This window comes from Euprymna scolopes, chromosome 10 (genome assembly GCF_053919585.1).
Source record: "Euprymna scolopes isolate OS-2025 chromosome 10, ASM5391958v1, whole genome shotgun sequence".
Taxonomy (NCBI): domain Eukaryota; kingdom Metazoa; phylum Mollusca; class Cephalopoda; order Sepiida; family Sepiolidae; genus Euprymna; species Euprymna scolopes.
Window position 1 is genome coordinate 67,411,364 of NC_136491.1, and position 25,076 is coordinate 67,436,439.

The window sequence follows — 25,076 nt, forward strand, 5'->3', positions numbered from 1 at the left end:
TCTCGTGTCCATCTCACTCTGTGTTTGCTCACCCACTCTCTAATATTCCGTAATATTTCTCAGAGCATTTACATAAAGAGTGACTCTTTTTTCAGTGCTGCAATCTAATTTACATATGCATGTTTGTACACACCACAAACACATATGTAAATTAAATGGCAAAATAATAAGTCGTTTTGCTTTTATATTATTCAGCAAGATAATATGAAAGTAAATATGTTTATTTTTCTAGTTTTGCAGGAAGAATGTCTGAACAGATATATCATAGTTTATGAATTTTGGAATGACATCAAAGGAATGATTGTGCCCCAACGGGTCATGGGTATCGCAATAATGTTGTTTTATCGACGCTTGGTAACAGAGACATCATTATATAATTAACTGGGCTGGGTGCCTGGTGTTGCCCGGGTGTTTGGAGGTGTGTGTTCGGCTAAATTGTCATGAAGGAACGATTTTTACTACCCCTCCCTGTAGAAAAGTGCCCAGTTGAGGATGAAGGAATCAATGTTTTTAGCCAATTTTTCGCGTCTGAATGGTCGAGCTTAAAAATGATACCGATCTTGTGAAAATCCATCGCTTTTGTGGAAAGTTTTAGGCATACATACATACATTCATACATACATTTAAGCAGATTTTTGTCCTTTATATTATAGACTAGCGGGGACGCCCGGTGTTGCCCGGGTGTTTGGAGGTGTAAAAGAAAAAAACGTTCTGATCTAGGTAGGTAGGTTCGAACTTGAACCCTTGAGGACAATAGCCTCATAACTTACCGTCACGCTACGCGAGCAGAGAACTGAGAATGGAAGACATTAAACGATTAAAGAGTTAATTGACAGGTGCGTAAATTTAATGAAGTCAAATATCACGCCATAGGGAATGAAATGCACTTAACTTTGGCTGCAAGCCAGTTTCTGTGTATGTTGTTTGTTTCGCCCAAGATGTTGGGGAAAACCAGCTCCCCATAAAATGGGAAGTGTCCAAATGAATAGCAATTGTCTGATATACGGGTGTTTTCTCCGCATTGATCAAACCTCATTGCTTTTCTGGACGTCTCTGCACGGAAGGCCGATAACTCGACTTTGCTTTCACAGTTTCGCTGTTTTATATGGAAAAGCCAAAGCAACATGCGGAGAGTAAAAAATATCGCGAAATTAAAGATACACACGAGTTCGTTTCGTAAATCTTAGTTATTATAATCTAGGCAGCATATAAAAAGTTCTACGAAACAGTAACCGGCCCGAGCGCCCCCTTAAAAATGCCTTTGTCGGACATACACAAAAAATGCACACACATTCAAACATACACACATTTTCGCTTTTATATTATAGAAGAAGATGATTTATTTAGCATATATATATATATATATATATATATATATATATATATATATATATATATATATATATATATAAAGAGGACACATGCGGACAAGTACAATCGTCCTGTTTTTCTCAACTCCATTTATTGTGTATATGAAAATAACTCCATGATATTACTACATCCCCCTGTTGAGATCGGAATTAGCGATCTGTAGAGAGCGTGTTCAATATTTCGTAGAGGCTGTTGTTTGGAAGGTCGTAGGTGGCCACTTGTTGAGATATGCGTTTTGCATGTTCCACAAAACCATCAACAATAAAGACCAAGTTTCCTGAGTACATTTAAAGAATTAAAAGAGAGGAGTTACAATATATACAAATAAGAAGTTTTATTTAACTTGAAATATGTAAGAACAATAAGGGAGTATATATATATATATATATATATATATATATATATATATATATATATATATATATATATATATATATATATGAGAGAGAGAGAGAGAGAGAAATAAATACCTGTTCACATATACTTTTCCATGATAAAGCTAGAACCCAGAATTAGATAGAATCGAGCAATTGCATCGACAACGGACAACACCAGACAAAAAGTGGGTTTCGATGTACTGCATCTCATCAGTGACGTGCTCCGACATAGGCGCGAACCCAGGTCGTTGCACGCATGAAGTGTGCAATACTTCTAAATGTTTTTCCTGTATTTATTTTATCTAAGATTTTCGTGATCATAGTGATATTTTTATCTATATTTTTCACTTGTGTCTACAACAGAGAAGTACCATAAATATTAATTATTTCAAAAGAAACCGATGACAGACACTGACAGGATCCAGACAGCGCCAACAAAATTACAGAAACTTTGTCCAGAGCATTTAAAATCTTTTAATAACCAAGTGTGAACTTCCTAAGCGAATACATGCAAAAAAGCTTACAAAGGGAATAAGAAAGTTAACTCTTAAATGTTTACTTTGTTTTCAGTAATGTGCAAGTAAAAGAAATAAATTACACTCTGAAAATCAATATTAAATCTGGGAATGAAAAATCGTGGCATAATTTTATGTTGTAAATGGAAGGCTTCTAATTAATAAATAAATTCGTACTTGTTTAATTGTTTTTAATTGGCAAGAAAAAATTTAAAGAATCGTTTTGGAATTGGAATTTTTTTCTGATTCCGATTATGATTCTGATTTCCCAAAAGTTTTAATTTTTCCGATTCTGATTGATCATCCCAACACATAAATATATATACAGGGTGGCGCAAACCTCACGCATTGGTTTGCTTAGGTGATAAAAGCTTGAACATTTACATTAATTTATTACTTATAAAAAATACATTTATCTGGTATTTTTTTACATTAGTTTTTTAAAATTATATCCTTTAAACGGCCGCCAATTTCGGCTTCACAACGGCGGGCATTTTCCATTACACTTTTTAAAATAACAGGTTCTAGTTTTCAGATTTCATGTCTGATGTTGTTTTGAAGTTCTTGAATTGTTCTTGGGTTCTTCACATAAACCCTTTCTTTAAGATAAACCCAAAGGAAAATGTCAAAGGCTATCAAATCCGGTAAACATGAAGGTCAGTTAAAATCAGAAAATCTGCTAATTAAACGTTTGCCAAACAATCTCCTTAGGAGCGCCTTACTTTGATGGTCAGTGTGAACAGTCGTTCCATCTTGTTGGAATCACATTTCCCGATTGTCCTGAATAGCTGGCCTTAAACAGTTTTCAATCATTTGTTGATAGTACTGTGCAGTTATCGTCATCACAACCCCTTCTTCGTCTTCGAAGAAATAAGAAGCTATCACTCTTTCCTAGGTTAAACCACACCATACGGTATATTTTATTGGATGCAATTCATGCTGATGAATGGCTCCTGGGGTTTCAATTGCTCATATTCAGCAGTTTTGCTTATTCACGAACCTGTTCAGATGAAAATGGGAATCGCTTATTGTCAGCTTATGAATGAACTCTGTGGATTGTAATGCTTATACCATTTGGATTTTGTATGGAAACAGGTGCAATTCCCTCAGAGTGGCCCGTCTTCTAGTTCATGAAAGATCAGTGACTGAGCCCTGCTGCCAAAACCGTTTTACAAAACGATCAATTGTGCTCTGATTGGAAACACGTCTGACATTATAATGCTGACAATAGACTCTTTGAGTCAAGATTATGGAACAACAATTTTCGAAATAAAATTCAATAATTTTGGTTCTTGATTAGTGCTAAATTTTTTCATGATCAATTGTCAATGTTTTATCTGCAAAATTCTGAAAAAAAATAGAAAAGTTATTAAATGTTGAAGTTATTACTGATTCAAAATAATGTGTGACTTATGGCAAGAGAAAAATAAAAATAAAAAATGACAATATAAAAATATATGCATATAAATTTAATTGTTGATTCAATAAGGAGAATTATTATTCAATTAAGGGTGTAGAATTCATATGCTCTTAGGTATTTTGAAGCTTAACGTTATCACATTAATCACTGTAGTTCTCCTATCTCCCTCCCTCCACATTTGCAATGTTTTACCCTCTTCTTCTCACATCCATTATTTCGTTCCTAATGTTGTGTATCGCTAGACGTCACATCTTTAATATGTTACCTAGCATCTTTTCTCCTCTTCTGATGAGAAGCATTAGGCCTCAAAATACCTAGGTATAAAAAACATATTCATCCTACACCCCTAATTGATGTAATTCTCCCTTTTGAATCAACGGCTAAATTTACATGCATTAGTATATATTTTTATATATTTTTCTCTTTTATATAAACTCCACCTCAATTGTTGAGATTTGCATTATCCCAATAAGTCTTTTTTAAATAATTTCTCCAATTCTTTTTAACATATACCTCATTTGATTCGCCTTTTATTCCCCTATAATTTTACCTCTTTATATTTGACTTTTAATTGAAGTATCCTAGTGTTCACGTCAATTTAAAAAATCAACTTCAAATCGAGAAGGTAAAAAGAAATACCGCAGCAAGAAATAAGCTTAAAACCAGCTTAAAATATCCCCCTTTTAGGCAACAAAGCATCTCTAATCGGAATTCTTGTTATTCCAGGTTATACAACGTGACATTTAGTTCATATGCCTCGACTTTCTCTTATTGATCTTATTGATCATCAGGCTCTCATTAATCTCCACCTGTCTAGTTTATCCAATTGAGAAATCGGCTACAGATTGAAATGTGATGAGAAAACGGTACGAATGACTGTGCAAAGGCACCAGAACAGCAGTAGTGTTCGTGATGCCCCTAAAGCTGGTCGTCCAAGAGTTACTTCCTACAGGGAAGACTAAATCCAACAATCTTATTAAAAAGTACTCTCTTTCTACAGGGAAGAATAGATTGAAGGAACTTAATTTGCAAGGCTGTCTTTCAAGATGCAAGGCAATGATTTCTGTAAAGACCAGAAAGTGCCATCTGACTTCATCAGATGCAATGAAGATCATGACTCTTCATATTCGTCAAAAATGATTTTTAGCAACGAAAGCAAGTTCAATAGACTAGGCACTGATGGTAGGTAGTACGTCTGTTGAACAAAGGACGAAAACTTTATTCCTAGGTGCGCAGTTTCAATGTTACAAGGTGGTGGAGGTTCAGTTTTGGTGAGGGTATTATTAGTGCCAATGTTCCAGGGCCTATAGTTTGCTTGCAAATTAATTCGACCAAGTACATTAATATGTTGACTGAGCATTTTCTACCCTACTTTGGCCAGAATTTGGATGATAATCCCATCCCATCTTCCCATGTTCTAAAGTTAAATTTAAATAACAATTTTCTATTGTGCAGAGTTTCTTTTTGCGTTCTCAATTAGAAGTTGATTTTTTAAATTGGCGTGAACACTGGGATACTTCAATTAAAAGTCAAATATGAACAGGTAAAATTATAGGGGAATAAAAGGCAAATCAAATGAGATATAGGTTATTTAAACAGTTAGATTAAATTTAGCTTAAATTTGTGGTTTTTGAAAAAATTACAAGTGCTGACTTTCTTTTTGGTGCCACTATATATATATATATATATATATATATATATATATATATATATATATATATATATATATATATGGCTTAACGTTCACAGGGAACATGAATTGGAGCAGATACATCGATAGCATTGCCAAGGCTGCTGCAAAGAAGGTGGGCTCTCTCTACCATGCTAGAAATACATACACCTGAAAGTATCCTGTTCATTTACAAGGTCACCATTCACCCATGTATGCAGTATTGTTGTCACATATGGGCTGGTACGTCTGCTACTAGTCTCTCACTTCTGGTCAAGGTTCAAAAGAGAGTCGTTAAACTGATATGTCCTGAACTGAGTTTATATTTTGGTGTAGTCTTCGATAAATGAGGCCATTTTCTTTCTCTTTATTTTCTTGTTTGCCAACTTCTTTTCCCTCCTCATCTACTGCTGTTGACATGTTCCCTTGGACAGCTTTTCATCAACAGATTTTTCTGGGTATAATAAAAATGTTCAGGGAAGGACCAACCCAGAAAGCGATGAATCTTTTGTTCCCTTTAAAAAACTCCTTGCCCCCCCACTTCTTCATACACTTAAAAATATATCTGAAATATTTTTCTCAAGCGCTTTCAGCTAAAATAGATTTGAATGAAATGGTATTTCCTAATGCTCGTGTGGGGGGAGGGAATTAAATTGGCCTTTAATATTCTAACTTGCTTACTAGTCATATGTGACACCTCCCCACTAAAAGAATGAAAAAAGATTGCTTGTAATTCTTTTACAAAATACTGGGAAATGGTTTAATATTCTAATTTGCCTATTTCTAATCTCATCATCATCATCATCATCATCATCATCATCATCATCATCGGCGGTCACTTGTGTCCGAGTAAGACTGTCCTCCGTTGTGGCTTCTGTGGGTCCTCAGGTGAGCATAGGGCCCAATCCTAGACCCAATTTGTCTTGTGCAATTTGGGCAGATAAAGGTAGTGGTGGTGGGGTGGGGTTGGGTGTGTCTGGTTAATAATCTGTCCTTTCTGTGCTTGCGTTTATCCTCAGCAGCTTGATTTAGGTCACTACTATAAAGCGCAGCACCTTTGTGGACAGCGCTTCTCCATGCCAACCTGTTCCCAGCCACGTCCTCCCATGTCTCAAGGTCCATGTGAAACCGCTTTAGATTTGCTTTGATGTTGTCCTTATACCTCATCTTTTGGCCACCCTGGGCACGCTTTCCCTCAACAAGCTGAGAGTAGAAAATCTGTTTTGGGAGGCGGAGATCCGGCATTCGGACAACATGACCAGTCCATCTGAGCTGGCGTTGAGCAACAGTAGCGGTGATAGTGGGAATGTCAGCCTCACTCAGGACGCTGGTGTTGGTGCGTCGGTCCTTCCAACTAATTCTGAGGATTTTTCGGAGGCATCTTTGGTGGTACGTCTCCAGGGTTTTTACGTGCCTCCTGTATGTGGTCCAGGTCTCCGATCCATAGAGAAGAGTGGGCAGCAAGACAGCTTTATATACCATGATTTTGGTCTTTGCCAGAAGGTCACGGTTCTCAAATACTCTCTTCCTTAGCCTTGAGAAAGCCCCACTGGCACAGCTAATCTATGTTTTTACTAAAAGGAATCCTATTCGGTCATATCTGGCATGAGATAAGTGGTCGGTACAGACTTGTCAGTGCCTCAGATATGTTGGATATCAAGGAATAGACAACCTCCACCTTAATTGCCTTCTGTTTTTCAATGTAGAAAAGTTGGAGGTTGTGGTCGGTGTATATAATGGTAAGTTGATGTAACAATGATAAATATACATCAAAGTGCTGTAGACTGAGGATAGGGGCTACGGTCGCCTTCACTGCAGTAGAGTAGTCCTTCTAACATGCATTGAATTTTCGAGAGAAATAACTGACATGGTGATCAATATCAGTTGTATCGGCTTGAATAAGGACTGAACTAATGCCATGGTCACTGGCTTCAACAGCTAAATGTAAAGTTTGATAAATTCAGGAGCTCTCAGGATAGGATTAGAGCATAACAGCGATCTGATCTGTTCAAAAGATTTTTGGCAAGAAGGGGTCCAAATAAATTTGGACTTTTTAGACAAAAGTCGGGTGAGGGGTGACACAACATCAGAAAAATTCCAGCAAAACTTTCGATAGTAGCCTACCATACTGAGGAATCATTTCAGGCTTCTAACACTGGTCGGGTCAGTAGTCTAATATGCTTTGGATCTTGCCATCTATAGGGGATATCTTTCTGTATCCAATAGTATGACCCTGATAGGTTACATCGATTTTCCCAAATTCACTTTTTGAAAAGTGGATAATAAGGTTAGCCTGTAAGAACCAGTCGAACAATTTTGATGTGATATGGTCGAGCCAATTGTCGTTATATATGACAATGCCGTCAATGTAGGTTTCCATGTAAGGTAAATCCTTCAAACAATTGTTCATCATCCCTTGGAATGTAGCTTGGAATTTTTCATATCAAACGGCATAACCCAATATTGATAAAGCCTTTGCATACTCGGTGAGGAGTACACACCAGTATCCTTTTAACTTGATGCACATTGCCCTGCCTACTCTATCAATCCTCGGAATAGGATAGGAATTTATCAAGCTGACGAAATGCACTTTAAAGTCATCTGTATAAAACTGGATTAAGCCGTAGATGACCAGCTATTTGGGCTCAATTCTATAATTCCATGGTCGAGCATGTACTCTTGGTATATCACTTCCGCCTTTTGTGGATTGATACGATAGGGACGCTGTACGATGGGGATAGTATTTTCAACATCCACGTCGTATTGAATGATGATTATTTGTTTAGGCGTATCTGGGAACAACTTGTCGAAATTCCAAATGTCATCTCTTCTTTCTTCTTGTGAGGTCGGCCAGAATTTCTGAATTCTGCAATCTCATAAGGTGGTTAGATTTTCCTACAGATTCTTCAGAGATATTTGTCTGGCTGTGCCCATAGTCATATCTAGTAGTAGTCAAGACACAGTTCCCCTCTTATCTTTTGTGGTAAAGCTTCATCGTATTTATGTGGCACATCTGTGTCGCTTTGCAGCAATCTTGCATTTTTATAACATAATTGAGATCACTAACTTTTTGCACAATCTCATACAGACTGTGGAATCTGGCTTTTAGAGGTTGACCAAGTATGAATAACAAAACTAAGATCTTGTCACCTTACTTCAAATGTTCAAGGGATGGTGACCTGATCATACTGCCTCTTCATCTTGCCTTGGATTGATTTGAGCTTTTCTTGAGCAACCTCACTCATTTTCTGCAATTATGTCTGGAAATGTGATACATAGTCGGGCAGAGATTTATCCTCATGACTCTCTTGCATTCATTTATCCTTCAGTAGAAACATAGTAGGGCCATGCACCAAATGACCAAAAACAATCTCAAATGGGCTCTTGGATAGAATTACATGTAGCAAACCTTAAACGCAAGGGATTTTATATAATGGTCGAAGCAATATGTCCGCACTATGTTTTTCAAGCGCAAATGAAAGTTTTATAGGACTTTCTGGGATTGGGGATGATATGCACTGGATTTTATGGTGAGGATACACAGATTGCTCATGGCTTGCAGGAACACTTTGGACATTTGCAATTTTTCAAGTCAGTATCTTCATAAGGGAAATCAGATTGATGCACACATAATTGTTAATACATTGTGTATCAAATTATTAATGAGTTTACATTTTTTAAATTATTTCAGGAACTAGTGAATAAAAATCCATGAAACTTTGAGAAAGTGCTTACAATACTATTCAGCTACTTCAGTCATAAAATATAATTATTTAAAGCAGTATTAGCGAAACTATGGCAGAAGATACGAGTTTATGTTGATTTCAGTGTGTTCAGTTATTAGCGAGGTTGAGAAAAAAACACAATACACCCATAACTTGTTTATTGAAATAATTTTCAAACATAAAATGAACTAGGAAAAATGCTTAGAACACAATAACTACATAGAAATTTCTACGTTGGCATAATTAGTAGGGGATATGAGATCCTTTTTTATAAATGACTTGTAAAAGACGTTGGTCCACAGAATTAGTCAAATTTGTGATTTTGTCAACAGTTATTCCTCGCGATACCTCTTGAAGAGCGTCCCACAACATCTTTGCTCTTAAATTGGCGTCTACTTGCATACAGGTGTCTCTTCATGATACTCCAAAGGTTCTCAATTGGGTTCAAATCTGGTGAATTCGCAAGCCACTCCATCTTCCGTAACCCAGAGAACCCCAGTTGTTGCAAATACTCTTTGCTTTTGTTTGTTGCATGCGAGGGAGCATTATCCTGCATAAAAATAATGGTTCTTCTGAATGTCAACCTTTGCTTCTTCAGCCATGGTTCAAAGTGCTCCTTCAGAAAAGCTATGTAAGCATTTGGCGTCATTTCTACGCCTTCTGGGATTCTCCATGGGCCAACTAAAGTACCTCCGATAATCCCAGTTCAAATCATTATCCCACTACCACCTTGTTGGCACCTTAAACGCTGATGACGACGTCGTTCATCTAGGACCCACCCATTGCTCCAGCAATCTGGGCCATCAAGAGTGACACACACTTCATTCGTGAACAAAACTTTGGAAAAATCCGTTTTCATGTTGTCCTCTGGCCATTTCAATCCGTTTTGTATGTGATGTTGCTTTAATGGAGGCTTTGTCACAAGCTTAACAGACTTTGCTACTTCTTTCAGAAGGCGAGTTTGAGTACTTTTTTAGACATTCTTCAATCTGGCTTATTCAAAGACTTCTCGACTTGTCTGCCCAAGGTTCTTAACAATTTCACGTTTAATTTGGAGTAGAGAACGGCATGAAACAACTCTAGATTTACTTTTACCAGCTCTCTTATGTACCTTTGTAGGGTTCTTGACAAAGTTCTTCATAGTTTGATGGTACCTTCCTATCATTTTCGATATTTCGAAGGTAGTTTTACCTTTTGCTAGCTGTTCCGTAATAGTACTCAAACCACCTTTACGGCCTATTTTATTAATGAAACAAACTGCCTTGTTAATAATTTGGCACACCTCAAATGCCGGGGATTCAGCAATTACGATGGCAAGTTGTTTACATTGTGTGGAACAGTACAAAATTTTGTAGTACACGCAGCTAAGCATTGCCAACATTTCTGAAGCTTTTGATACGAAACTACTGGCAAGTTTCTGAAACTGGTAAAAAAAATGTCATCTCATTAATAATTTTAAACGCAGTGTATGTGTTCATTCCCATGTTTAATATTTGGAAGTAGGCCAACACAACAACGAGGATCCAGCAGAATGGTTTCTCAAATGCAGGAACTGGATGGAGGATGCAATTGGGGATTCACTGATTTGACATGTATGGCAAGTTTTACAGTATTTCACCACACCCATACAAATTTATGGCCAATAGAAGTGTTTGGTAATCCAGTCATTCAGATACTCGTATGGCCACCCATGAGTGTCTTATGGGCTGTCCTTAATACTTCCTCCCTGTATCCAAAAGGTAAGACCAACTCGTGTATGGTTGACCAGTCCTCAAAGGCAGATGGATGTGAGGGTCTCCACTTTCTCACCAATGTACCATCTTTGACAAAATACACGAATGGCATTTTGTTCAGCTCCTTATCGTCCAGTGCTTCTCTGAAAAACGGGGTAATATTAGCGTTTTTTCTCTGCTCATGGGCGATTGATGTCTATGAGATTGAACTTGTTCTTCCCTACTGCTGGGATGTTTGTTTGGGGTGGTGGGTGGGTCTCTTTAAGTATAGGACCATAAGTGCTTATGACGTCATAACATTTCAAAATAAGCATTTTAAACAGTTTTAATTTAATACGCTTATATGACTTGCAAAAAGAGAGACGTGAAAAAGTTGACGCCTACAGAATAAATATTTTGTTCTAATTTTTACACATGCATCTGGGGCATTGCCATTTAAGATGGTACCAGTTTCGTGCCGGTCCGATGTGGATGACAAAAGTTTTTAGCAAACATACACACACTAACACACAGACATCTCTTCTTTATATATTAGATACTAGCATGGAAACCTGGCGTTGCCCAGGTCGACATGAAATTTCTTTTGGACAGAGCTGCTCTACTAAGGATATTGAGTACTTTCATCGTGGGCAACGTCGATACTCCCACAACAGTTTCAAAAATAAATGAGCAGGTAAAAACACGAAAATGTAATCATTCAAAAAAAAGAAGTACATGACAACCTCCCCAGTAGATATTTCGGCAGAAGGGATACGAAGAGAAGAAGCTATTCTCTGGATATTGAGCATTATTGTTGTCCGTGTGTTTGAAAAATATTACCCCCTCAAAAAAATAAATGAATCAAAACAACTTTTCTTTCAATCAAAATAGCAGGAAGTGCCTGTGCAACCATAAAAAAGAAAATGAGCCACGGTAGCCAGGCTTGAACGTGAAACACAAAAGAGAGGAAGAAAGCAAAAGTTACGCGCAAGCACTTTAGCCCACATGGCCACGAATGCTTATGACGTCATGACGTTGCAAAATAAGCTTTTTAAGCATAGTTTTAGTTAATTACGTGTGCATGACTTGCAAAAACAGCGACGCAAAAACGGGACCTCCCTTCCAAAATGTGATCCAGTTGACCACCACAGAATTGATTTTTTTTTTCACATATTATGCATCCGAGACATTATTCTTTCAGATGGTATCAGTTTCGACCTGGTCAGATGCGGATGACAAAAGGTTTTAGCAGAGATACAAACAAACACACAAAAAGACAGGTGAGACTTATATAATACATTGGAGAATCTTATATTTTTGTCAATGTGGGGAAATTGATTCTTACTGGCCAAGACAACGAATCAACAAGCAATATTCATCCTCAGTCATCAAATTTGTTATGTTCATTTAAGTGACAAACTTTCAAAAAGTTCCTCTTTAATAAATCATTTGCAACAGGTGGTTGTACTTTATCTTCAACTTCAATGGTTCATAATTTCTAACAAACAAATAACAAATCTAACAAATAACACTAAGTCATCTTTTTTTTCCATTCTTTTTTTTTCTAATGACCAAAGTTATTATGGATTCTTTATTGATGCAAAAGTTTTTGCCATTTTTTTTTTCCTTTCTGCACATTCTTAAATTACAGCACCATTATTTCCTATGACAAGTAGCAAAACAAATAAGAATAACAAGTTTTCTAAGTTTTCAAAACGTCCTCCTTATCTGTGACTTATCAAATTGCTGAATCATTAGTCATCGACAGATTCTAAAAACCAACAAAGAAATTTTCCATCATCTAAACTCTGTTCACTTTGAGATAATGAGGACATGTATGCAAATAGGATTTCTTCATTTGAAATTTGTAGAAAAAAAATCGATTTTAGTTTATTATCTTCTAAAAATACGATACTGGTACAGTTGCAACTTGTGCTGAAACTGACTTTCCGTTGAATTCTTCCGGCTGTTTATGTAAATAACTAGAAAATATACTGAAACTAATGTTAAAATTTATGTTTTTATATTTATTTAAAGTTAGAGGTCAGCGTGAAAAACCAATAGATTTTTACATTTCTTTAGTCCTCCGAGAAACTGAATCGCATGTCCTTTAGATTCTTGAAATTCATTATCGATTTAATCAATTGTCGTAACTTGTCTGCTGCAACCTGTTTTGCTAAGCACGTCAGCGTGGGTAACAAACTATACCAGCATCGAAAATACAATAAGAATGGTTAGTTTCTTAATTCTTTTTACAAATAAAATACATCAACAAAAAACAAAGAACTAAAAACTTACTTTTAAAATACTAGCACGGATATCTGGCGTTGCCTGGGGCCACAAAAAAACAAAAACAAATAGAAGCAATGACGTTGCGCTTGGACACACCTGCTATACGTAGGATATTGAGCACTTGTAAATTTTACGGCAGTTTTACCCCGTCCCCATCAGATTATAGAGAAGGTTTTTGGGGTGTTTTTAACTATTCTGTATTTGAATGTACCAATATACCAAAAATACGGTAAAAAAATGAATTCAACTAAACTGCAGAAGTACTAAACTGATAAAAACACGAAAATGTAATCGCCTTAAAAAAGCAAAATCTGCATTTTTAAGGGATAGCAGTAGAGCCCTCACCACCACCATTAATTATTTAAATGCTTTGTTTTTTAAAGCAGGAATAAACGCACATTGGATATTTTTTTTAAATACCTCTTCCTTCAAAAAAAAATATATATTATCAACTAAATTAACCCACCCATCACATACAAAATAAAATTTCGGTATTTACGGCTTTGTTTTATTTGTTTAGTATTAACTTTGTATTTATTTTAGCATGCTTCGCAAACTGCAGAAGTTTTTCTTTAACAATAATGAACGTTTTTAAGTATCCAAACATTTTATAGTCTTAAAAAGTAATAAAAAAAAATTCAAACTAATGACGTCAGCTGGGATAAAAACTAAAATTTCAAGGTCTTCAGTCTATTATGACTGTGCAGTCACACACACACACACACACACACACACACACACACACACACACACGTGCGCAAATAAACGAACCTTCTTTCAATTTTTCCCGCGCATTTTGTACAAAAAAATAGGGTTTTGTCAGCAACGGCACAAGTTCAAATACGCCTACACACTTTTCTCAAAACAACAAAAGTAAAATGAACATATTTTTGGCGGACGCAGTTGAAGACAGTATCATGTGACACAAGTAACCAATGAAAAAATTAAGAAGATTGATTTCTAATGCTTTTCCAAAAGCCAAAATATCAGCAGGAGTAATCGTGTTCTGGAGCCGACCAAAAATGTATAAAACGTATCAAACAGTCTTCTATGAAAAGTTCAGCTATTTTTTTTTTTTTTTTTTTTTTTACTTTCTTCTCGCTTCGACAACACAACGAGAACATGCCTCTCGTGTTCACAACATCGTCGCTGCCAACACCGCCAACACCATGATTACACACGCCACGCGGACACTCAAAAATCACTTATGCACACACGCATTCATTTCGCACATTTTTTAAATTAATAACAGCAAATCATTTTCTTCACGAATTACTTTCCTCATGGGACTTTTTAAGTAAGGCGAATTTCGCCAGATGAACACAAACTTAAAAATAATCTCATTATTTTCACACAGGACTTTAATCTTCAAAACTCATTAATTGCACGCAGGACTTTCATCTAACATTTTAATCATAATGACTTTGAAAGAACTTTCACCAATTGGACCTTTGCTTATTTACCTTATTGTTTTTGTTAAAAAAATAAATGCGGTGCATTTAAATCAGAAGGAGGTGTCGTTTTGTTTCATTCCTTTTTTTATTATTTTGTTTGGGGCAAGGAAATCTAATTTTACTTAAACTTCTGCGCCCCTACATGACCTAACTAGAACGATCATGAGAAGACGCTAGAAATTAATCTAGTTAAAGGAAGGAAAGTTTAAAACAACTACGCATGCGCAGATTATAAAGATACAATTATACCTGCTTCTTCCCTGTCAGATTCTGAATCAGTTCTATGCCAAGAAATTAACTAATTTTTCTCAATGTTAGATATTATTTGCCCTATTCAATTGGTGCTTAGACAATAAATAACATTATTTTACATTTTAGATATTATCCATCCGGGGCCACACCAATCAAGAATATACAAACTTTGTGCTTAGACAATAAATAACATTATTTTACATTTTAGATATTATCCATCCGGGGCCACACCAATCAAGAATATACAAACTTTGTGCTTAGACAATAAATAACATTATTTTACATTTTAGATATTATCCATCCGGGGCCACACCAATCAAGAATATACAAACTTTGTGCTTAGACAATAAATAACATTATTTTACATTTTAGATATTATCCATCCGGGGCCACACCAATCAAGAATATACAAACTTTGTGCTTAGACAATAAATAACATTATTTTACATTTTAGATATTATCCATCCGGGGCCACACCAATCAAGAATATACAAACTTTGTGCTTAGACAATAAATAACATTATTTTACATTTTAGATATTATCCATCCGGGGCCACACCAATCAAGAATATACAAACTTTGTGCTTAGACAATAAATAACATTATTTTACATTTTAGATATTATCCATCCGGGGCCACACCAATCAAGAATATACAAACTTTGTGCTTAGACAATAAATAACATTATTTTACATTTTAGATATTATCCATCCGGGGCCACACCAATCAAGAATATACAAACTTTGTGCTTAGACAATAAATAACATTATTTTACATTTTAGATATTATCCATCCGGGGCCACACCAATCAAGAATATACAAACTTTGTGGCTGTATGTTTTGTAGGGTTTTTTATTTTACTTTTATCTGGACATACAAACGCACATAAACACAAGCAACTGTTGTTTATATAATAGACTAGCACAGCCACCTGGCATTGCCCATGCAATATATAGCAAATAGAAGAAATGAAGTTGCATTTGAACACACCTACTATTCTTAGAATATTGAGCAACCAACAAAACACAGTGACATCGTTTGTAAAATGGATAACAGAATGTATTTGTGCTTACAAGTAATGCATTGAATATGTTAAAGTATTTTTTATATGAAAAGATAGACTGGCCAGGATGTTGACAGAATTTATCTGTTTTGGTGAGGAGACTAACCATATGTCACACAACTGGACGAAGTAGGACGATGTTATCACTTCATTAAATGGAAAAAGAGAAAGATAAGGTTCCTATTTACAATGCCTCCCCACGGGACAGAGTTAGACACCAGGGTCGTTTTTTCTCCTCCACTGACAGAGAATAAGAAATTGAAGGTTTGGTAAACATGTTGTCATCTTAATATTCAGACCAAAAAGGTAGAAAAGGGGAAGTAAGCTTCTGATTCACATTTATGAGCATGCAGCTAAATCAATGATTGATCTTGAACTTCACACGTTAGGGAAAAAAAATACCAAAAAACCGATTTCCAAACAAAATGAGCGGCATGTAACCATTTTCTATTACATTGAATTTTCATCTTAAACTTAAAGAATCAAATCAAATTCTGATCAGGAAAAAAAAACTCTACCATGAAAATTGTTTGTTGCTTTTTTATCAGTACATCAAGTTCGTCCGCTCTTACTTTTGTTCAGCTATTTGAACTGTTACTTCACAAACTGATGGGCAGAATATTTTTTTTTTTTTGATGGGTGTATGCCAGCCTTACTACATTCACTGATATCATAATTGCTGTGTCATACTTAAGAGATATTCACGCAGTAATAGATGTTCTTATACATTTACGTGTTCACTGTTTAAACATGACGCCTGCGGTTCTGGACCTTTTGAAACTAAGGTAGCTTGTTAGTTGTCTAAGTGAGTCCTGTTAACCTTTTTTAATTATTTTTTTGGTAATAGAATTCCTACCTGACGCCATCTCTCCACTTTTATTTTGGTCTTGACCTTCCCAATTGTTTCTTATCTTAGGACACTATCAACTATCAAACACAATATGATTTTGAAATGTTTGAACTGTGCGTAGGTAACGCGAGAATAACGTCAAGAACGAGCATGAAAAAGAAAAGAAACAAACAACACACTGAAGTTGGAGTCTACCTCGCCTCCAAGCTAAGAAAGCTAAGAAACTTTTCTGTTCGTAACTTTTGCAGCCAACTAATCTAAAAGCACTAACATGTCTAGTTTTTATTTTTTATTTTTCCTTATTATAGGTTTGACTTTAATCCTGAATATTTGTCTAGTTTTCTTATCTTTCTCCTAAATCTTTTTTATCAAAAATACTATTATTAACCAATACTTTTTCTTATATTTAAAACGAAAAAAAAAAAATAAAAAGTCTCCCATGAAATTGAACATTTCCCAAATTATATTTGCATATTATCTGAACTCAAAAACACGCGGCTTTTTTGTATTTTTTATTTTATTTTTATTTTTTCTGCATTACTTCTAGCTAAAGTTAATACATAACCTTAAAGGTATTACTTCTTAACCAGCTTTTTAAACGCGTTAAAAATAACCAGACTTTTTCAATTTGATAAAAGTTCCATTATAGCATATTTATTATGGGGTGGAGCTGGAACTGTTTAATATCCCAGCTCGACCTAGATAAAGACAAAAAGTATTCATGCATTAACATGGGAGGGAAGACTATCTTCAAGTACTATTCTAAGCCGTGAATGGGGCAACAGACTTATACTAAGTGGATATTAATAAGTCGTTCTCACCTTTTTTTAAATTTTATTTTAGTCTATTTATTTATTTATTTTCAATGGAGAGTAGATAATGCATGCGGATGTGCTATCGGCAGCTCCAGTAACTCTCACTTCTCCTTTTTTGTCCTTCTCATTTCCAATGAGTAATTTTTCTGACAAAGGGTGAAGAAAAAGCTGCTTTCCAGGTCGGTAGTACTTTGTAAAGAGCAGCCTGAGATGTCGGAAAATTTCTGTTTCTATGTCTATCCTTGTGGTCATGTCACTAGTAAGGGTGCTGGAGGTAAACGTTTCATATGGGCTGACGTTACCCGCCTGATAGTCAGGGACCCGAACCTAAGGAAGCTGTCCTATCAGCAGGTGCAAAGTACTGGGGCTGCTGTATTGCCATTTGGTGAATACCATACAGTAGTTTCTGGTACGGCTTCTCGATGCCATACTAGTGGGTAATTGTTACGGCTTTACCTTCTCATGTGCCACAAAAAAAAATTCTTGTCTTTTTCTCTCTTATTTTCCCTCTCTGTCCTGCTCCAACCAAGTCACCGACCTACTCCACAAACCCCAAAACCTCAATCATGACAAATCTCCAAAAAAGAAACACGAATAAACCTAGAACCCTATCCACGAACGTAGACCCCTACTACCAGGTCTCCTTCTCCAGCATCAGGGGTCTATGTTCCAACCTTCCAGAAGTTGAAATACAATTACAGGAGACGAAATCGGACATATTCTTTCTAAGTGAAACTGGCATAGGGCCAACCACTTCTCTAGATGAATTCATAATTAAAAGATACTCTAACTTAACGTCTAAATATGACCCCCAAGATCGCCATGGGCATGGAATATGTGCCTACATCAAATATGGCTTTCCATGTGGTAGGGATATCTCCAGAGAAGACCCTAATTTACCTTATATGTGCTTTCGGGTTGCACTAGCTTACACCACTGCATTTATATTTGCTTCTATCGCCCCCACAACAGTGGGGTTACTAGCTTTTAAGAGCATATCTCATTTTAACGGTTAATTAAAAAAAAAGTCTTTTGGGACGCTGATATTAAAGCTAAAAGTCTTCTCAAATCAGTTTGCACTCTGGAGACGAATGCGTGTTCGAAATAAGTGTATTTTAATTTTTATGTTTAATTTCAAATATTAATAACTACATTCTATTTCAGTACTTAATTTATATTTTTATCTCCTGATTGTTTTATTTAATGATAGCGTTTTCTCGTCATAAATGTTTATTATATCTACCAAGTTGATCTTAAGGATAGCATACTCAACCATTTTATATTTCTTTCAGACCCCCCCCCACTCAATTTCTGTTTTTTTTTGTTTTTTTTCATTTTATGTTGAATTTACTTATAACGGCACTAGTTGAATTTCAGGAGACCCCCCCCCCTCACTGTTCTCCTGTATCGCAATTTCTTAAACGCCACTCGCAAAAATTCAGAAAGCGATCACGTTTTTGTTTTAACGGTTAATTAAAAAAAAAAGTCTTTTGGGACGCTGATATTAAAGCTAAAAGTCTTCTCAAATCAGTTTGCACTCTGGAGAAGAATGCATGTTCAAGATAAGTGTATTTTAATTTTTATGTTTAATTTCTAATATTAATAACTACATTCTATTTCAGTATTTAATTTATATTTTTATCTCCTGATTGTTTTATTTAATGATAGCGTTTTCTCGTCATAAATGTTTATTATATCTACCATGTTGATTGCATGAACAGATTAGGAAATTGTATTCATTGTTAATTCGTGAGAGGTGAATCTATCACCATACGTTCCCTTTAAAAAAACCCGCCAGTTGGACTTTTATTAAGTACAATACTTAATAGATTTTTTTTTTTAAAGGAGAGTAGAGAACGTTTTGTGGAAGCGTTGTTGGCAGCTCCCGTTACTCTCGCTTCTCTTTATTTGTCACTCAGTCCTCATTTTTTTAATGAGTGATTTTTCTGACAAAGGGAGAAGAAAAAGTTGTATTCTAAGTTGGCAGTATTTTGCATGAACAGTCGACAGAGATGGCGGAAATTTCTGTTCTATGTCTATCCTTGTAGCCATGTCACTAGTAAGGGTGCTGGAGGTAAACGTTTTATCTGGGCTGATGTTATCCGCCTGATAGTCAGGGACCCGAACCTTGGATTAACCACTAAGGAGGCTGTCCTATCAGCAGGCGCAAAGTACTGGGGCTGCTGTATTGCCATTTGGTGAATGGATTCTGGACCATGCAGTAGTCTCTGGTGGGGCCTCTCGATGCCATACTAGTGGGTAATTGTTACGGCTTTACCTTATCATGTGCTACAAAAAAAAAAAAAATTCTTTGTTACTTTTCTCTCTTTGTTTCCCCTCTCTGTCCTGCTCTAAGCAAGTCTGACGACCTAGTCCACAAACTCCAAAATTCCATCATGACAAGTTTCAATAAAAAATACACGATTAAACCCGGATCTGAAACTACCATGTCTCCTTCTCCAACATCAGGGGTCTACGTTCTAACCTTCCAGAGGTTGAAGCCCAATTACAGGAGACTATTTATTTTTAAGCAAAACTGGAATTGGACAGACTATTTCCCTAAATGAGTTCGTAATTAAAGGATACTCTAACCTAACTCCCAAATCTGACCCACAAGATCGCCATGGGCATGGAATATGTGCCTATATAAAAGATGGCTTTCCATGTGGTAGGGACATCTCCAGAAAAGATTCTAACTTACCCTATATGTGCTTCCGAGTAGCACTAGCTCACACTACGGCATTAATATTTACTCTCTATCGCCCCCATAACAGCGGAGTTACTATCTTTAAAAGCATATCTGAGAAAATTGACCAAGTTCTATCAGCATATCCTTCAGCTAACATTCACGTATGTGGAGACTTCAATGTTCATAATGTGGAATGGTTGACCCACTCAAACAAGACCGATGATGAGGGGAGATTCTGTCATGATTTCTTCATTGCTTATGACCTCACTCAGATTGTTCACGAACCCACCCGTGTGCCCGACAATGACAGCCAGTATGCAAGTCTCCTAGACCTTTTTCTCACAACTTGCCTTGAACTATGTTCAGTTTCCGTTCTGTCTCCTCTTGGATCTTCCGACCACTCAGTTGTATCAATTAAGATGTAATAAGTCCTCAGACGTACCTCTCTATCATACAGTATATCGATACACTATGGCTGACTGGGATAGTTTCTGTACATTTATATCGGATCTTCCTCTGCGTTCAGTGTTTAAAAAGGATGTGTCGTCTATAGTATCAGACCTGACAGAATGGTTAATTGTAGGTATAGACAATTTCATACCCTCGAAAAAGTTTCAGCAAAAACCTAACAGCCAGCCATGGTTTTCTCCAGAATGTGCTGCTGCTATTGCGCACAGAAATCACTTTTTCCACTGCCTCCAATGTAATAGATGTATGGAAACTAAAGCCGCTTTCAGGACTGCCAGCAACCATTGTAAGAAAGTAATAAAGAACGCAAGAGAGTTGTATGCTCAGTCCGTCAAGTCCAAAGTAGCTGAGCAGCGGCTTGGTTCCCACCAGTTTTGGCAAATTGCAAACAGAATCGTGAACAGAAGCGTGTGCTCTATCCCAACTATCATCAATGGACCTGAGTTAATCTCGTCAGCATCAGACAAAGCCAAACTCTTTACCAAGAACTTTGCAGCTAATTCTACCCTTTGCGACAATGGCTGCCAACCCCCAATATTTACTCCTGTATCAGAAAACACACTGTGATATACAAATATCTGTATGTGATGTTGCCAAGCTAATCAAGAACCTTGATTCCAGTAAAGCAACCGGCCCTGACGGTATTCCAATTATAGTACTCAAAAAACTTCAACCAGAACTAGCACCCATACTTACAAAACTGTTTAAACGTTGTCTTAAGGAAAATTGCTTCCCATCACCCTGGAAAAACTCATCAGTATGCCCTGTATTTAAGAATTCAGGTGATCGTTCATCCCCCTCTCAGTACAGGCCAATAAGTCTCCTGTGCGTCATGAGTAAGTTGCTGGAATCTGTGTTAAATAGAGAAGTAATCAACCATCTCAGCAAAAATAACCTTCTTAGTGACACACAATATGGTTTCCATTCTGCTAGATCTACAGCAGATGTGCTTACAGTTATATCTCATAGGATTAGCGAATCTCTCGACAGAGGCAACCTTTCTAGGGCAATTGCTCTTGACATATCAAAGGCCTTTGATAGGGTATGGCATAAAGGTTTACTTCACAAGATCTCCAGCTATGGTATAGCTGGAAATGTCTTCTCAATTATTAAATCATTTCTCTCTGATAGGTTCATAAGAGTAGTAGTTGATGGGCAAAAATCAGAAGCTCACAGTATAAATGCTGGAGTCCCTCAGGGGTCCATCCTGGGCCCAACTCTCTTCCTGATCTACATTAATGATCTTCCAAATCACATCCTTACATCATTCGTAGACATTTTTGCTGACGACACTACCATCTATGGTAGCACATCTAAGAGAGTAAACGACCAAGGTCTCTCCGATTTTCTCTCCTCTGATCTTGATCATGTTGTACAATGGGGAAAGGAGTGGCTGGTTACTTTTAATGCATCTAAAACCAAGCTTCTATCTTTACATCATCAACGCTCTGATCCCCATCTGGCATCAATTAAAATGAATGGCTCTCGTCTTGGGGAGGCCTCAAGTTTTGACAAGCTTCTGGGCTTGACCTTTACTCCTAATTTTAAATGGAATACGTACATCAAATCTGTTGCCAAGGCCGCTGGAAAAATGATCAGATCCTTCTATCGATCCAGTAGATATCTCACTGCTGATGCAATTCTCTATCTATATAAGAGCCAGATACGTCCAAGGATGTAATACTGTTGCCACATATGGGCAGGAGTTGCTAGAAAAGACTTGTCCTGCCTTGATAGGGTTCAAAATAGACTTTGTGGCCTGGTGGGAGATGTCCTTTTCTCTTCGCTGCAATCTCTATCTCACAGAAGAGATGTTACGAGTTTGTCTCTGCTTTATCGTTACTTTCATGGAAAGTGTTCAACTGAGCTTCAATCTATGGTCCCCCCTCGCCAAACTTTCACAAGAAACACTAGACTAGCTGAAAACATTATCAATAATTTTCCCCACTCTTTATCTGTGCCTAAACCTAAACATAGATTCCATGATCAAAGCTTCTTTCTTAGAACTGCACGCCTGTAGAATTGTCTTCCGTTTTCCTGCTTTCCAGCTTTCTATAATATGGTTGTCTTCAAGTCCAACGTGAACAAGTTTCTGATGAGCCGTTCCACTTAAGTTAACAAATTTACCGAACTTCCATTACTATCGATTACTATATTGTCCATTTGACTACTCTACACTCTTTAACCCTTATCCTTGAGTGGCCTATCGGCCTTGATAAGTGGTGACGCTTATATAAAAAAAAAAAAAATCTGAGAAAATTGACCACATCCTGTCTGCTCATCCTTCGGCTAACATTCACATTTGCGGTGACTTCAATGTCCATAATGTGAAATGGCTGACTCACTCAAATAAAACTGATGACGAGGGGATGTTTTGTCATGATTTTGCCATTGCCTATGACCTCACTCAGATTGTTCACGAACCCACCCATGTGCCCGATACACTCGGTCAATATGCAAGCCTTCTAGACCTTTTCCTCACAACTTCCCCTGAGCTGTGTTCATGTTCTGTTCTATCTCCTCTAGGATCCTCCGACCACTCTGTTGTAGCAGTTAAGATAAAAATGAAATGTAATAAGTCTTCAGACGTACCTCTCCACCGTACTGTATATCGATACTCTATGGCTGACTGGGATAGCTTCTGTACATTCATATCTGACCTACCTCTGCATTCCATGTTTAAAAAGGATGTGTCCTCTATAGTATCAGACCTGACCAAATGGTTAATTGTAGGTATAGACCGATTCATACCATCGAAAAAATTCCAACAAAAACCTAACAGCCAGCCATGGTTCTTCCCTGAATGTGCTGCTGCCATCGCGTACAGAAATCACTTTTTCCACAGCTACCAACGTAATAGATGTACTGAGACTAAAGCTGCTTTCAGGACTGCCCGCAACTACTGTAAAATAGTAATAAAACATGCAAGAGAGCTATATGCTCAGTCTGTTAAATCCAAAGTAGCTGAGCAGCGGCTTGGTTCCCACTAGTTTTGGCAAATAGCAAACAGGATCTTGAACAGAAGCGTGTGTACTATTCCAACTATTATCAATGGACCTGAGTTAATCTCGTCAGCATCAGACAAGGCCAGACTATTTGCCAAGAACTTTGCAGCTAATTCTACCCTATGCGACAATGACTATCAACTCCCTGTATTTCCTCCTATAACAGACAACACGCTATGCAACATACAAATATCTGTGCATGAGTTTGCCAAGCTAATCAAGAACCTTGATTCCAGTAAAGCCACTGGCCCTAATGGCATTCCAGTTATAGTGCTGAAAAAGCTCCAACCAGAACTTGCCCCCATACTTACAAAACTGTTTAAGCGTTGCCTTAAGGAGAAGTGCTTCCCAACACCCTGGAAAACCTCATCAGTATGCCCTGTATTTAAGAATTCAGGTGAAAAGTCATCTCCCTCTCCAGTACAGACCAATAAGTCTCCTGTGTGTCATGAGTAAGTTGTTGGAATCTACAATAAATAGAGAAGTAGTCAACCACGTCAACAGAAACAACCTTCTTAGTGACATGCAATATGGTTTCCGCTCTGCAAGATCTACAGCAGATGTGCTAAAGGTTATATCTCATAGGATTAGTGATAGGATTTCCAGGGCAATTGCTCTTGACATATTGAAGGCCTTCGATAAGGTATGGCATAAGGGCCTACTTCACAAGATTTCCAGCTACGGTATTACTGGAAATGTTTTCTCAATCATTAAATCATTTCTCTCTGATAGGTTCATAAGAGTAGTGGTTGATGGGCAGAAATCAGAGGCCCACAGTATTAATGCTGGAGTCCCCCAGGGGTCCATCCTGGGTCCAACTCTCTTCCTGATCTACATCAATGATCTCCCAAAACACATACTTAAATCATTCGTTGACATCTATGCTGATGACACGACCATCTATGGCAACACATCAAAGGCTGTAAATAACAAAGTTCTCTCTAATTCTCTCTCCTCTGATCTTGAGCATGTGGTACAATGGGGGAAGAGGTGGCTGGTCACTTTTAATGCATCCAAAACCAAGCTTCTATCTTTACATCATCAACGCTCTGATCCCCATCTGGCATTAATTGAAATGAATGGCTCTCGTCTTGGGGAAGCTCAATGTTTTGACAAGCTTCTGGGTTTGACCTTTCCTCCTCATATGAAATGGAACACGTACATCAAATCTGTTGCCAGGGACACTGGGAAAATGGTGGGATTCTTCTACCGTTCCAGAAGATATCTCACTACTAATGCAATTCTCTATCTGTATAAAAGCCAAGTACGTCCAAGGATGGAGTACTGCTGCCACATCTGGGCAGGAGCTGCTAAAAACAGCCTATCCTGCCTTGACAAAGTACAAAATAGACTTCGTGGTTTAGTGGGGGATGCCCTTTTCTCTTCCCTGCAGCCTCTC